This window comes from Acartia tonsa, chromosome 11 (genome assembly GCF_053477335.1).
Source record: "Acartia tonsa isolate MP-2025a chromosome 11, ASM5347733v1, whole genome shotgun sequence".
NCBI lineage: Eukaryota > Metazoa > Arthropoda > Copepoda > Calanoida > Acartiidae > Acartia > Acartia tonsa.
Window position 1 is genome coordinate 3,869,278 of NC_137270.1, and position 17,964 is coordinate 3,887,241.

General features: G+C 30.8%; 1 protein-coding gene across 1 annotated transcript in view; it reads right to left on the reverse strand.

Moving 5' to 3' along the window:
- Positions 1–17,964, reverse strand: part of LOC145332810 (uncharacterized) — a 37,777-nt gene extending 19,813 nt beyond the window's left edge. The window contains exon 1 of the mRNA XM_080177878.1: positions 17,784–17,964. The gene's annotated coding sequence lies outside the window, so the exon portion shown is untranslated. The remainder of the gene's footprint in view (positions 1–17,783) is intronic.

Here is a 17,964-nt window from a genome sequence, read left to right on the forward strand (position 1 = left end):
CTATTACAACTATGCTTAATAAATCTACCTTATTTACCCAAATTCTTACTTATTCTCAGAAATTCTACCTTAATTAGACAAATTCTCCCTTATTCTAAGAAGACCTACCTTATTCAATGAAATTCTTCCTTATTCTAAGAAAATCTACCTTATTCCCTCAAATTCTTCCTTATTCTAAGAAATACTTCCTAATTCTATGAAAATCTACCTTATTCTAAGACATTCTTCCTTATTCTAAGAAAATCTTCCTTATTCTAATAAGATCTACCTTATTCTAAGAAATACTTCCTAATTCTATGATAATCTACCTTATTCTAACAAATTCTCCCTTATTCTAAGAAGACCTACCTTATTCTAGGAAATTCTTCCTTATTCTAAGAAAGTCTACCTTATTCCTTCAAATTCTTCCTTATTCTAAGAAATACTTCCTAATTCTATGAGAATCTACCTTATTCTAAGACATTCTTCCTTATTCTAAGAAAATCTACCTTATTCTAAGACATTCTTCCTTATTCTAAGAAATTCTTCCTTATTCTAATAAGATCTACCTTATTCTAAGAAATACTTCCTAATTCTATGAAAATCTACTTTATTCTAAGACATTCTTCCTTATTCTAAGAAAATCTACCTTATTCTAAGACATTCTTCCTTATTCTAAGAAATTCTACCTTATTCTAAGACATTCTTTCTTATTCTAAGAAATTCTTTCTTATTCTAATAAGATCTACCTTTTTCTAAGAAATACTTCCTAATTCTATGAAAATCTACCTTATTATAAGACATTCTTCCTTATTCTAAGAAAATCTACCTTATTCTAAGACATTCTTCCTTATTCTAAGAAAATCTAGCTTATTCTAAGAACTTCTTCCTTTTCCTTACTAATTCTCTCTTATTTTCAGATAACCTAGCTTTTTCTAAGAAGTTCTTCCTTAATTCCCCTAATTCTTCCTTTTTCTCAGATAATTTTCCTAATTTATATTGGGATATCATAACTGAAATAGAGGTATAGAGAATATATAAATTCTGCCTTTTCCCCTTCCTTATTCTCTCAAAATCTTGGTTTTTCTCACATATATTTCCTTATGTTTATTGGGATATCAGAACAACATGTGTAGGATAAGTTTGAGTTGTATCTTTTGACCTGAAATGTTTGTTTGTACTTTAGAGGTGGAAATTCATAAAGTACATTTTAATAGGAACCCCAGTCAGAAGTATGAAATTATCTTAAGAAATAATAGAAAATTCAGTATTTTTTTTGGTTGTATCTTTTGACATTTAGTGTTTATGTTTTTATTCATAAAATTATTAATAATATTAACATAATTTTGCAGAGAAATAAACCTAATAATAACAGGATAACAGAAAAAGACAAGTAGTCTTTACAATCTTTCTCTAGCCAACACATAAAATATTAGACCAAGACCAAAAAAGTAATAATTTCAAAACAAATTAAAATATTTTGTATATTTTACTGATAATTTTCTTCAATAACTATATGTAATTAGCAATCCTTTTATAAAAGTAACAGGATGTTTGTCTGAGCTCCCAAGAAAAATTGCCTAAAGAAAAAAATTTCCCCCCTAACCATCAGAAAAAAATCTTTTCCTTTTCAAAAATAAAATCCCAGGCTTAGAGTCAGACATTTTTATTTGATTAATTACCCAAAGTGTCCATAGAAGCCTCTAGTGGCGTAGCTGCTAGTCTCAACCAATGTAATGTTTTTTTTCTTCACATTCCTATTTATGTGGTACAAACTCTATAGAAAGTTGGCAACTTATTCTTTTCGTCGGTAAACTAAAACAGCTGATAATTATGAAATCAATTCAAGGGCAATTAGAGTGGGTCAATTTTCAATTTTTTTTTTAATTTTGAATTCACCACAATGGATTTATTATTACTTAGATCTTACACGAAACATTTCATGTTCTATAATAGAGTGAACTCTCTTGCGGGCTAAAATAACGATCTTCCCCACCCAATTCTTTACCCTATTTCCTCCCATCCTAATGGAAAAATGGTACACCAAATAAAATCGAAGGGAAATTGCAACCTAAACTAACTAAAAATTTTCTCCTGTGATAATATCCACGTGAATAAATATAGAATTAATTGGAAGTTGAACCATAATTTTGTATCCTCTTAAAATATCATTGTTGTAGATGGTTAAAACATTATCTATCCCCTCTCCCCTTTACCCTATCTCTTTTCCTTCTTTATGGTGAATAAACTGACCAATAAACAGGTTAGCAACTTAATTTGGCGACAACTTTTCTATGTAACTCTATGTCAATAAGATAGGGTACTTATAGCTTTAAAAATCGAACCATCCTTTTAAATATTGACCCAACTCGACCCAATTTGTTGCTTTTAAAGACCAATACTAAAATCTAAATACAAAAAGTTTTGACATTAAGAAATATTTTATTTTTTGGTATTAAGTAATATGAATATTAAGAAAATTCATAATCCTTTATATCTTTTGAACATATATTTATAATTATAAAAATATCCGAAAATCAACAATTCTTTAGCTCTGATGTTGGTCATCACTCATCCCCTCACTAAACCATATGTTCTATTATTCATTCCCCAAATATACTATTAACAGGGATCTAAAGGGATATGACAATTGCCGATAAGTTGATGTAAATCCTCAATGATTAAACATAAAATTATCCCTTCTGTAAGTTATAATTGGTGGTTAAATCGTTTACTATTAACAGGGATCTAAAGAATAAGACAATTGCCGATAAGTTGATGTAAATCCTCACTGATTAAACATAAAATTATCCCTTTTGTAAGTTATAATTAGTGGTTGAATTGAATCGTTAATGGACAGGACACTCATTTTAATGTACAAACCAATAAAATTCAATAAAAGTTTTAAGTCACTGAATAAGAAAACGTTATTATAAAACTTTGGGGACCAGTGCAGTGTAATAAACAGCTCAATATTCACTCCCTCCCTGGATTATTACACAGTTTTATTTTAACAATTTCTTATTAATGGGCTCAACAACTTTAGAGACTTTTTATTTAATTAATTAAGTAAATTGATTTATCATCCATTGTCCTATCCCTCTTAATTCCTGATTATAGGTTGATTTCTCTGTTTCGGCATGGGACAAGGACAACATATCAAAGACAATTTGTAAATATAGAATATGTAATATAAAAGTTTTTTTAAAATAATTAGATACCACTGAACCGATATGGTTCATTTTTACACTGTAGCTTCTTATAGATCCTGAGAAGGTTTATAGCCATTTTGAGAAGGGTACCACCACCCACCTTGAAAAATATTACTCCTTTACAAAAAATTTTAATTTAAAATAAAAAAAAACAGAAATGAAAAATGTGGGGATGAGTATGATCCCCCCCCCCCACCAAAACAAAAAAAATTAACCCCCTTCCCTTCATTTTTTTCACTTTTTCATTTTAAACTACTATAGAAAATGGAGATATTAAATTCAATTCCCACCACCTAAAGTGCCCCTAAAAGTGTCTCTAGGAGCGTAGCCGCTAGTTTGAAATAAAACACTAACAATATAATTAATTATCCATTAAAATTCTTAAAATTCTAAATATACATAGTCTATGGTCTTATTTTAAATGTATGTCTGTGGGTTTGTGTTCGTTCATAAAAAATACACCCCCTCCCTTACCATGTAGCCGGCCGTGCTGCGTCAAATTCTTGTCCAGGCTAGCCAAGCTGACGGACGTTTTTTTTTTCTAATTTCTAAAAGCTACCTTTTTTATAAGAATATTTTTTTAATATTATATATAGAAGCAGTATGGTTCTTCATTACTGTTTAGCTTCTTATAAGACAAAGGAAGGTTTATAGCTATTTTGGGGGAGAGTACTAACACATTCTAAAGAGATATCTCCCCTAGGAAAAATCTCCCCCCCCCCAAAAAAAAAAATTAGAAACCCACTAAAATTAAAGAGGTCTCTAGGGGCTAGTTTGTCATTAAATTAAAAACATTCTTATTTTTCACTAATAAAAAAAGCTAGCTTTTTTATTTGGATGAAAAAATCTGATCTACATAAAATTATTGCAACACAGCACTTTTCTCATCTCCTGGTAGAATATGAAGAAAATAGTAAGGTTTTTCTGTCTGAAGCTTAAGATCCCAGGAATGGTTGGTCTAATTAGCAAGAATTAGCTAAATTATCTGAGACAAAGGAAGGATATGTGATGAGAAGGAAGACTTTGAGGGAAAAAGGTAGATTTTCTTAGAATAAGGAAGAATGTCTTATAATAAGGTAGATTTTCATAGAATTAGGAAGTATTTCTTAGAATAAGGTAGATCTTATTAGAATAAGGAAGAATTTCTTAGAATAAGGTAGGCTATCTGAGAATAAGGAAGAACTAGGAGGTATTGGGTTAATTTTCTTATAATTAGGAAGATTAAGTGAGATTTAGGAAGAGATTTTCTTAGAATAAGGAAGAATGTCCTAGAATAAGGTAGATTTTCTTAGAATAAGGAAGAATGTCTTAGAATAAGGTAGATTTTCTTAGAATAAGGAAGAATGTCTTAGAATAAGGTAGATTTTCTTAGAATAAGGAAGAATGTCTTAGAATAAGATAGATTTTCATAGAATTAGGAAGAATGTCTTAGAATAAGGTAGATTTTCTTAGAAAAAGGAAGAATGTCTTATAATATGGTAGATTTTCATAGAATTAGGAAGTATTTCTTAGAATAAGGTAGATCTTATTAGAATAACTAAGAATTTCTTAGAATAAGGAAGAATGTCTTATAATAAGGTAGATTTTCATAGAATTAGGAAGAATTTCTTAGAATAAGGAAGAATGTCTTAGAATAAGGTAGATTGTCATAGAATTAGGAAGTATTTCTTAGAATAAGGTAGATCTTATTAGAATAAGGAAGAATTTCTTAGAATAAGGTAGGCTATCTGAGAATAAGGAAGAACTTAGAGGTATTGGGTTAATTTTCTTAGAATTAGGAAGATAAAGTGAGATTTAGGAAGGTGATTTTTATCCTCTTTTTCAGATATGTGAGAAAAAGGAGAGTGATTTTTGTCCATATTTGAGATATCTGAGAAAAAGGAAGATGATTTCTGTCCTTTTTGGAAGGGAATTTCTGTCCTTTTTAGGAATGACTTCATTTCCTTCATATGATCCAGTTTTTTTTCTGAAGATTAAGATCAATCACTAATTATTTTCTTCTTTTTAGGGAAGTTTAATTAAGTAACAAGATGGTTTTACGCAATTTTTGTTGTTGAAAATCTATATTTTTGAATGGTTTTAGGCTATAGTTATGACACTCTACTACAGAGTCCTTAGATGCTACGGGGCCGGCGCTGCCACTAGTAGATGTCTGTATATCTTATGGATGATGTTGTCATTGTTTAAAATTTTACGCATTTCTAAAATGTTTTCAAAAAGAAAATTACATGAATAAATGTAGATCTTTATTTATCTTAGAGGTACAAAGCAACAATCCTTATACTAAAGTAACAGGATGTTTGTGTGTTTGTGTGTTTGTTTGTACCGAAGGATCTCGCTAACCACTGAACCGATCGGGTTCTCCTTAACAGGGTAGCTTCTCAATCTCATAGGTCCCGGAAAGGTTTATAACTATTTTCTTGGGGGGTGGGACACCCCAAACCCCCCCAAAAATGAAAAATCCCCTCCCCCCCAAAATTTTTTTTTATATTTTTTAACTAAAATTAAAAATAGGGAGGGGCACCCTCCCAAAAAAAAAAAATTTTCACCCCACCAAAATTTTTTTTTAACTTTTTCTTTTAAAATCTAAAATAAGAAATTGGGTTATCAAATTCCACTCTCCTCTCCTCAAGTACCCCTAGAGGCAACTAGGGACGTAGCCGCTAGTGGATAAATAATACGTGTATTTTTGTACAGGGGAATTTATGTCGTCAATTTATGTTGCTAATAATATAGTCCTCATATATTGGTCATTACGATTCTCAATTTTCAGGGATGGGATAAAGTCAAAAGGGAGGGGTGGAGATTAGGGATATCGATATATTAGCCAGCTGGGACAAAATTTTTATCAATCACAATATCCACGTATTCAATGTCCATTAAAGCAACAGGAATATATAAACGTAAAAAGGAGTCGCACCAAATATAATGAAATTAAGGTTTCTTATGTGTCCGAATATATTTAGCTAACCACTGAATCGATAGAATTCTACATTCTAATAAAACTTCACATGAGTCTTGGAATGGTTTAAGCCTATTTTATTTCCATCCCTTTCCCAGATATTAGGTATTACATAATTACTTCTTGATTTGTTTCACCATTAAGATCTCAATAACCACTGAACCGACTGAGTTCTCTATTTTAATTTTATACTGCATAGTTTTCTTTTAATTAAAGTCTTGGAATGTTTTAGGCTATTCGTATATTTCTACTCACCCTACTTCCCTGATCCAAAACTAAAAACTTATCTTTTTAGAATTCTCAATATTTCTAATTTTATTCTTGATAGGATAAAAAAAGAATGAAGGATTTTGACCTTTGTCTAGTTTGGTAGCGAAACAACTCTAAAAATATAGGTTTGTTATACAATATATAATTACCATTTTATAATTTTGTTTAAAATTTAAAATAATAAATAAATATAATTTTAGCTTACTCCTGCAGGCGTCACTGCACAAAATACAACCTAAATTATCTAAACTCAAATAAAAACATTAACCATTTTAAACTAAGTGGGGGTGGTTAGGTGCTCGACTGGGCACTTTAAATGGAAACCGCCGTCATTCCTTTTCTCTTAAATTTAAAGCTAATAACAATCTTTAAATGAGTCATTGTTTTTTTGTGTGATTTAATTACATTTTGCAAGTAAATATTTTAAAATTTAAATTAACTTTATTTTCAAAAGTAAATTATTTTTTTTTCTCCATAAAATCTGCTGTATTTAAAATTACCCTTGTTACACTTTTCATAGTATATTAAATATTTATAGAAAATAAAAATTAAATTTGTTTTTTGAAAATGAATATTTTCCAAGAAAATCACAACAAAATAATTGGTATTATTTTGAAAAATAAAAAAGAATAATTGAGAAATAGAAAAAATATTTAAGTAACAAACAGTTTTTTTTTCTCGGGTGTGTGTCGCTTCCCCTTACAAAATAAATACCCTAAAACCATCCCTTTGATCTTTCGAAACATACACACTTACTCTTAAATCATAAGATTTTTTAGATTATAAAAATGAAAAAGAATAGTTATTTCATTTAGTATTATCAACGGCTTTCCACGGATATAGAATGTACAATTTTAAGATTAAAACCAGTTTTTTTTAGCCCCGAGGTGCCGAAGGATGAGAACCGGTTCCTATCCACCGGATTCGAATGAATACGAGAAAAACCATTATTGTAAAAAATTAGTTGACTAAAAAGAAGTAAATAGAGATAAAAAGAATAACATTTCCAGCATGTCTTAAAAACGTATTAAACCGATTAATATCCACAGGAAATTAAAATCGAGAAAGACTAAACTACATAACTTTTGATGAAGACGATTCCATTATGACGTCATATAAAGGGAAAAGAAAAAGGGAAGAGGGAAAAAAATCTCTTTAAAAGAGCTGGGAGAAAAGCAAAAGTTATGTAGTTTAGTCTTTCTCGCCTGGGGCTTTTAATCTTATATTTTTCTATATTAATTGCCGCGGTAAGCTGTCTATAATACGATACGATATAGATCTATTTTATGATAACGAAAATAAACTAAAATAAGGAAGACAACATTCATAAGTAGCGAAGCTCCATATAGATCATGAATAGACAAACCGACAAATTGATTTATGATAGCAATGTTCACTGGTCAGTGGTAAGATAAATCCTGGATCTACTGCAGTTCACGGTAAAATATTGCTGGTGACGACAATTGCCAAAAATCTATGAATTTTAAAGGCTGCTAGCTGCTAAACGGCTGAACGTACAGATCATGCCCGCACACTGTTTTAAGCGGCATAAAAAGGCCTACAAATAATCTGGAATAGCCATAAATCAATAATGCATAATTATCTCGCAGTGCAGAGAAATGCGCGAAAAAGGCCTATTTTGCGCGTTTTTTCTTCAGTGAAGCTTTCCCTGTGCATCATTGGATCTTGGCTATTCCAGATTATTTGTAGGCCTTCTTATACCGCTTAAAATGGTGTGCAGGTATGATCTGTACGTTCAGCCGTTTGGCAGCTAGCAGCCTTTAAAATTCCTAGATTTTTGGCAGATCCTAAATCCTTAAACTGTTTTTAACCTATTTTTAAAACGTATATAAAAAATATACTATGACACCAGTAAAATCAGACTGCAGAGCCTAAATTTGAATTAAGTCCCCAATAAACTTTTTTGGGGGGATTTAAATATTAATTTTTACTGTTGCCGTAGTCATTTTGATCAAAGCAAAAGGTCTTTTTTTTATTTGGGTAAAATTCGTAGCTTTTAGAGTGTTTTGCTTCATAAATATTGTATTCTGGTATAGAGTAAAATTAGGCCTTATGATTTTACTATAAAAATTCACTAAAAAGTTAAATCTTTACAATATACCAATGAATTAACATTAACATGTTTGTGTTCGTTCACCTATTTTAAACACATAAAAATTGGCTGTAAAGGGTTAAATTTGATGTCAACATGACAAGATGTCAACAAATGTTTATGCAATACAACAAAATTATTTTTGACACATATACAAATATGATATAAAATAAGATTATTCAAACTTATTTTTTTTAAATATTTTTAAAAATTATGTATCTTTTACGTGTATAGTTTTCATTCTTTTCATTTTAATTAAATAAAAATTATTTAACTACATTGTAAATAAGTCACTTTGTGAAAACACTCTTTTTTGAATTGTAAAAAACAGAAATGAAACAAGACTTGTAATTGGTTCAGACTTCAGAATAATACGTTTTATTTTAATGTTAAATTTCTTCTATATAAATTATTGTTTTAGAAAAAAATTATTTGCATCGAACAGAGTAGAGTTTTTATTATTGTATTGATATAATCTGAATCACATCAAATTGTTCTGTAAGAAACAATTTAACCCCAAACTAAAAAATGCTTTTGCTTCCATCAAAATGATCACAGCAACATATAAAATTGATTTTTAAATCCCCCAAAAAAAGTTTATTGGGGACTTAATTCAAATTTGGGCTCTGCAGTCTGATTCTACTGGTGTCATAGTATATTTTTGATATATGATAAAAAAATAGGTTAAAAACAGTTTAACAGGATGCATGATCTTGCAGAAAACAGAGGTCTCTAGGGGCGTAGTTGTTAGAATTAAAATAAAATAAAACAGCATTTGTAGCATGACCGACAAACCAAGTAAGTTTACCAAATAAATATGCAGTTTATCGACGAACCGGCTTTTAACGCCCGGTTCCAGAAAATGCCAAAATAAACCGGTTTTCAGTTTCTTGATTGCATCATGCTCGCTTGAGCCTACCCTTTACTGTGCTGTTTTTCAATTCCCCCCAGAGAGAAGCGTTTCTATCTATTAGGTCGGCCACAATCTTTCATCGAAAATGGGTGAACCAAAAAAAACAAGGTGATTTAAAATACCCCTCCTAACTTTTTTGTTTATGAAGTAAAGTTAGTGATTTTTTTCGTGAAATTTAAAGTTTATTGGCAACTACATTCATTTGTGAATTCGTTTTATTCAAATTATTATTTTTTATATGATTTTTTTTATCGTTTTTTTACGTTCTATATAGGCCCGGTTCGGCGTGAGTAAAAATACCCGAAAGTTTTATTGCCCGGTTCGGCACTAATGGGTTAACTTTTCAACCATTAGATATATTAGATATTTTTTATCATTTATTATTCTCTTCAAATGTAAAAATTTCTTTATTTCCCAATGATAAATATCATTGATAAATAGATAAATAAAAGGATCAATAGATAGATAGATAGACTGATATATAGGGATAAGACAATGGCCGATAAATTTATGTAGATTCCCACTGATAATCAACAATTGTTAGATAGATAAACAATAGGATGGATGGATAGATAGATAGACTGATATATAGGGATAAGACAATGGCCGATAAATTTATGTAGATTCCCAATGATAATCAACAATTGTTAGATAGATAAATAAAAGGATGGATGGACAGATAGATAGATATATCTTGGTTTAGACTTTATTACATAAATATTTTTAAGGTGTGGGGGGGGGGCGGGATATGTTTTTTTCTCTCTCAAAAAAACAATACTATTTTATATTTTGATTATCTTGTCATAGCCCTACAGGATGGGGGCATAACACACGAAAATTCAATTATTATTACTTGTAAATATGATGGTTTTAGGCCATTTCCATTATCTTGTCATCGCCTTCAGGATGGGGGCGTAACTAACCAGTATTCTATGTAAATTTGATGGTTTCAGGCCATTTTGCTTATCTTGACATTTCCCCACAGGATGGGGGCGTAACTAACCAGTATTCTATGCAAATTTGATGGTTTTAGGCCATTTTTGTTATCTTGATATTACTGTATTATTCTATTCTTTTGTTTGTGATATTTTTTAAATACTTTAGGCCAAAGATATGTAATAAGTCTTTTCTAGTCTTTCCTTTATCAATAAAAATTATATTTTTTTTATATATTTGTCAATTACTGATACTACTAGAATAGTTGCTACTCTATAATTCACTTTGGACGTTCAAAAATTACATTATCAATATCCCTCCCATTATTATCAATACAAATATTAGCAAAAGTTTTAAAACTTCTTCGAAATGGGCTTTTTTAACCGAAAACGGCGGCACCTATAGCCAAAATCTTAAATGTGATATAAATTGTTTTGTATGTTAGTTGTAGCTCTATCAATTACATGAGGTTGTGTAGTTTTCAATTACGGATCGTATCAAAGTTCTAAAAAGTGTTCATCTCACTTTGGGCGTTCAGAAATTACATTTTTAACTTTTCGCGCCAAAAAACCGGGTATTTAGGTCGCAAACGGGCTTTAATGCCGGGGGAAAGCACCAAAAAGGGCCAAAAACGGTTATTAATGCCGAAAGGTTTTTTTACTCGCGCCGAACCGGGTTTTATTGCAACTTTCCTGTGCACGCCACTAGAGCAAAACAAAAAAATACGAATTCCGCTTTGACCATTATAAAGCTTCCCTGAGATTTTCAGCTCGATCGGTCCATAAAAGTGGCGCTCGGCACTAATGGGTTAAATAACAATCACAAATTGACGGACTAAAAGACATACAAAGTAAATTCCAGAGTAGCTTCTCTACTAAAAAAGAAAGGTGAATAGAATAAGAAAAAACGTGAAACGTGAATAAAATTTCCAAGTTTAAAGGTATAATTGTGCAAAATATATATATTTAAAAGAAAATGGGTTGAAAAGTTGATGTTAAACTAAATTAGAGGTTAAACAAATCCTAATATAGAAAGTAATAAGTTTGTTTTGTCTGAAGCCTAAGCTTTTAATAACTCTTAAACTGATTTAGTTTTCATTTTTAAGGATGCTTTATATAGGTCCCGGGTTGGTTTAATTATATTTTTTTATATTTAACTTTAGAATAACGTCAAGTGTATGCACGGTAAAGCAGCTTTTTATACGATACAATCATAAAGAGGTTGGCAAAAGGGTCGTGATAACTTGACCAAAATTGTTAAGGGATCGTGGTAATATAATTTAGAACCAAATTAGTTCTAATAAAAAAAATCATTTACTTGAAAATTAAATTATCAGTACTTCACAATGTAGTAAACATTCTGTAATTAATCACTAGAAAAATCACCCTTAGAACTTCGTCAACCCTTCTCATATATTTTTAATTGCTACCTAAATTCAAGTGATTCTTAGATTGTTAAATACATAAATATCACAGTAGAGTTTTTATACATGAAATGACATTTTCTTAAGAAAAAGATTTGTTAAAACCAGTCATCTAATAACAAATTTGTCTGTCTTCTATATTCAAAACTAACTCAGCTAGTTAACGGGGCATTGATGCGCTAGTACTCAAAGTCAGTCATAACCTGCTGAATTCTTGCACATTCCCTTTAAGCCAGTACCCAAAGTCTGAGTGAGACTCTTAAAAATTAAATATTCGATCCATTGTCTCTCCCTTACTCCCTGATTTTAGTGCTTGTTTGCTTTTGTGCTTTTAAAATTTATGTAATAATTTCTAATATATCTAAATTATCAGCAAAAGAAACTTTTTAAGACACTAGCGACTGCGCCCCTATCATCTAGGACCTCTGTATTCAAATGGGCAATGAGGGTAATGTAAAATAGCCTTAAACCATCCAAAGACTTGAATCAATAGCCAAAAACCATCCTGGGACCTATGCCTAAGATTACTTAATCGGTTTAGTAGTTATTAAAATCGCATAAAACCTGTGCAGATTAAAAATGATCACAGTCATAGTCTTTAAATCCGTGACTTTTACGGTGCGGAAGTAGGTAGCGGGTCTAGTAACCACAGGAATGCGGTGAGAATACATTCTTACATATTGGAGTAGTAATATTTACATTTTAATTAGTCAATTCCTTACCCCCAAATAGCTGGTAAATATGTAATTCATTTTTAGCCTCTGGGTTTGACATACCACATTTTTGAAAGTAATGAGACCGCAATTTATTTTTATTCTTTTGGATTTTTTTTCTATTTGTTAAAGAGGAGGGTGGGAGCGTCAACCCCCCCCCCCCCCCCATGCAAAGTTTGTATTTTATTGTACTATAGAGTAATAAGGGAAATCATATAACAAATATTATTGCTATGAATGCTATATTAGTTACTAGTAGCTGTGCCCTTAGCATCTGTATTTTCAAAGGGGTATACAATAGACTAAAACCAGCTTGGGACCTATTTGAAGCTTCGTTGCAAAGAACAACTATGCAAGATTTGCTATAATTCCTCATTTAAGTTATGTTAAAGGCAGAAACGCAAGAAATTTCTGAATTTTAAATGCATAAAAAATTAGCATACCAATAAGAGCAGGGTATGCAAAAGTGAAAAACAATCTATAATTAAGGCAACCCATTTAATTATTAATCTGTAAGAAATAACATAAATTTCCTCATTTTTATATCTTCTGTATTCATAAGCTGCGCCCCTAATCAAGATCCTTAGGAATTTTCTTAAAAAATCCTGCCTTTATCATTTATTGAAGAATTTGACACATGCCCCCCCCCCCCCAAGAAAAAAATAATACTTTTATGTAAAATGTCTATCAGGAGATTCGAAAGATCATAAGCCAAACACAAGATGAAACACATAATGTTTTAGGTTGCTAATATGAACCTCATTTTTTGGTCAGGTCGTTAATTCAATAGAAGGGTACAGGGGGATGGGGTACAGCAAGTGGCTGTATCGTTATTTAAGAAGCCATCCGGAATTATTACATTATCAGAGTACATGAAAATCTGGTGCAACATCCAAGTAATTATATCTCTATTTTTCTAGAAACCCCATCTCCATCAGTGCTGAGCAAACGTCCTTGGTAAAAATTTTCTCAGCAAATTCCTTCAGGAGAAATGCAAACCACAAAATGGTTGATAATTTACTCATACACACAAAAAATGCCGGTAGAGTTAAAATTCCAAGATTATTGCAATGAACCGGAACCAGCCCCCCCCCCCCCCCCAATCAGACTCTTAACTTTTTTTTTGTTATTATCCTGTTTAATGGGTTGTGCTTTTCCAGGAAGCTTTAAAATGTCTTGAATTAATTTTATGTCTTATTTCTGACTTATTTTCTCACCCTCCCATAGCCTATCCTATAATATAAAGTAGTAAGGCTTATTTTGTCTGTAGCTTAAGATTTCGAAAACTTCTGAACCTATTTAGTTCTCCATTTCAGGGAAGCTTTACATATATCCAGGGGTGGTTTTAGGCTATTTTATTTATAGATTTAGGTTTTAAGATGGTTTCCCTCTTTATATATATATAGATCCCCTAGATGCTAGGGGCGCAACCACTATTAGTAATATAAACTACTAATAATTTATTCAGCTATTCAAAATTTCTATCTTTAAGACTTAAGCTGCACAAAAATTCACATAAAAATGGAGTAGACCTATTATTGCAAGGTTGCTTGCTGATAATTGGCATTAAAAAAAAACATTACTGTTTTTTTTCTAATAGTGTGGAGGTTGGGTAGGGTTATTAGTTACCCAATCTAAAGTTAATGGAAAAATGTTAATAAAAACTGCCGGTTCACTTAATAACGTGGTAAGGTTTAGATTTGACTGGATTTTATTGGCAAGACTTTTGTATTTTTTTTTGGCAATTTTGTTAGAAACACGATAGTTAGTAGCACAGCTACTATAGTTTATATCCGTTTGGATCTAAAGGAACGACAATGGCAGATAAATTGGTGTACATTCATAATGCGTATACACAAAAATACCCCTTCTGTAGATTACAAATAGTGGTTGAAACGTTTGGATACTTAACTTAATGAAATAACCAATTAAAATTTGATAAAAAATCCCGAAGTTGTCAATAAAAAAACGTTTTTATATAACTTTGGGGACTGGTGTAATAATTAGCCCAATTTCAGCCCCTTCCCTGGTTTTACAAGGATAGAATAAATGAAGGATAAACTAATTTAAGGGGGAGGGGAAGTTAAATAGTTCCTTGAACCTGTACTAAATTTATTTGGAATTTTCATTAATGAAATCTTAGTGGACATAAAAACACCTTGCTAATCAATAGGATAGAATAATATTTGTACTATGAAACATACTTATTTAAAAGTAAGGATGTCTAATTCTAATGTGTCCGTCTGTCTGTCTAAGTGCGTGTCTGTAGCAGTCTAAAAACTAATAGACCGTCATGTCTCTCCTCTAAAAAGAAGATTCTTTCTGGTCTGGGGAAGGTTTATTACTATTTTGGGGGAGATATCCTCGACCCACCCAATATAAAAAAGTCGCCAAACATTTTTATATTTTTTCCTTTCTAAAACTTAAATTTAAAGTAGAGGGTCGATCACCCCTTTTCTTAAGTGCTCCTAGAGGCCTATATGGGAGTAGCCGATTGCAACTGACATAAAAAGTTATTGAAATTTTAACTTTCACAGGGAGGGATGGAATATTGGGCTGTTTATTGCACTAGTCCCCAAAGTTTTATAATAATGCATCCTATATGTTGGATTAACAACTTTGGGGAATATTTAATAATTATGATTAGTTATTTTGTGTATCATCATTGTGGAATAACATCAATTTATCGGCCATTGTCTTATCCCTAAAGATCCCTGGTCGCTGGTCGTCGTGCATTGACCCCTCCTCCTTCAACCAAAAGTTTTAAAAGAAATGATGGGCAGTAATAGAACAAGTAGCACATATTTCATGACCAACATAATGAAATAGAAAAACAAAGTATCCTGTATACTAATGCTGTTGTATGTATATATGTTTATTTTGTTACTTTAAATCCCTAAAACGGCTAGACCGGGATGTTTAAATATATTAGAAAGCTATTCATCAATTTATTAGGATATTTTTAATTTGATGATTTAATTATGATTAAACCAATCCTTTTAGATAAAATATTTTTTTTTGTCTGTAGCTTAAGATTTTGACAACTACTAAACCGATTGAGTTCTTCATTTTCTGGAAGCTTCACATTATTTCCAGGCTATTTGGTTTTTAGATTTTCGAAAGTATCGAAATGGATTTTGTTTCTGCTTTCCCTCCCTTACAACTACAAAGCTCCTAGATGCTAGGGGCGCATTCTTGTATTTATTTGAATCTTTAATTTTAAAATTTAAATTTTCATACACAATTAGGTTTTATAACGTTTATTATAAAACGTACAGTTAAGATAAAATATAGAATAGTCGTGTTACTAATAAAACGTAAATGTAAGAAGATTAAATATTTTGCTTCAAGCAAGTAAAAAGGAATTTCTAAGCAAAAAGTGATGGCGCCCGTATCATGGTAAACGTGGAAACTATATGTTGACATTAGATATCATGTCAACTGTGTAACGTTTTCTAATTAATGCCTTGGCTAACAAAACTGGTAATAATTTTAAGATTTAAAAAATACTCGTGAAAAATGTCTGTAATACTATGCTATGCATGATTTTAAAGTATACCTGAGAACCGGTTTTAATCCAGCGGATATTTATCGGTTTGGAAGCCATACTAGAAAAGACATTTTAATGTTGAGATAATAACAGCTTAAAATTTTAGCAGGGATCAATTGCGTTTCCAATCTGCTTTCAAAAATTTCACCATTTTTGTGAACTTTTTAAGGGATGGGCATTTTAAAAACGAACAATAAGAAAGAAAAACTATTTTTTTTACCAATTTAAAAAAAAAAAAAATACGGCAAGAAAGTATGTTTTTGGTTGTTTGTTAATATTACATGTGATAATATCTTATTTATTTATTTTCAAATTAGCCTATTTTTCATTTTTTCTTTAATTCCTATTCTGCTTGTAACGCAATTAATTTTACTTTATTTGTTTTCTGAGCTCACTTTGTTTTGAATTACTCAGCTGTTGTTTGAGATAGACGGCTTATTTTCTTTTATTTTGCGCATCTATTTTTTCTGGAGGGGTTAGTTAATGGAACTATTTAACCGAAAAATAATAATATCATAATGGGACTCGTTCAAGCCGGTGATCGTTCTTTCTACTGATAACTTTTGTTTATTGGTCTTAGGACCTTTAAATTGTATTAACCTATTTTTTAGCATGCATCTGATGACGTTTCATGGCGGTAGGGGGATACCTGATGACGGCGGCGGACCGAGAAAGCTGGGGGTGTAGGGATTTCAATAAAGCACAACAGCGGATTATTATATTGATTGATAACAGTGTATAATCAAATCAAAAGTCGAAATAATTGGCCAGCAATAGCGCCCCAACACCAACAGGGGCGTGCTCCAGCCTTAGGGCTACGTTTCTGCACCTGGTTATTTTGACAGGGCAAAATCCGCTAATCTTTATCATTTTAATTCTATGCAATTGCTTTATTATTATTAAAAATGTAATAAATATGAATAATGATAAATAGATGGGTAATAAATAATAAACCATCATGTTTTATATAATGTAATTGATATATGTATTTTATATCTTGCTATTTAATATTATTTTTGCCCTGATGGCGGAGAATTGTCCAAGATCAGTGGTTGTCGGATCTAGAGGTTAAATAAAATTTGATTTGATTGATTTGATCTACTCTATAAATTTCTTGGCTGTTATGAAAGAAAGAAAGCTAAAATTTGTGACTACTGAACATCTACTCTACAACTTATTATGTCCATCTTCTATAATTCTGCGTATAATATAGATATTATTAAGATTAGCATTCACTTTTTAATACAATTTTTTTTCCTTCCATTGCATAGCATTTCCTACTCTTATTTTCATAAGCTTTGTTCCATATAGAATTTGTCATCCTTGTATTTTTTGTATAAAATCTAAATTGTATAGATTAAGTTTCTTATTATTTTTTCCAAGAAAGATTAACTAAAATCTTTAATGCTAAACGTAGGACTTTTTTGTTAACATGATATTCTAATTGATTCTGTCAAGAGAATTACGTTTTTGAAAAAAAAGCATAACTTAAATTTTCTATTAATGATGAAACGACTAAAGTTTTATGTTGATAAAATATCAGCACCAAAGACTAACAAAGTTCAGTAATTTTAAACCAACAGGTTCAAATTAAATTCCTTACAAATTTAATAAAAAAAATCAAATTTTCTATGAAAGAAATAAAATATCGCCTCTTAACAATTAAATTAAATATGCAAATAATCATGTAATAAAAGTACCTATTTATTTACCTTATATTTCTTTGTGCTGTTTAAAGTTAAGCTGTACACTGACCACACTCCTTGTCTGTGCTGTTATAGCTTTTGCTTTTTACTGGCCACACCCTGTGCGTGGTTGCTTGACTATGATAATAGCTGTTTTGTGACCACGTTTCTCAAATGACCGTAGCCTTAAGCAGCAGATCTAACACTG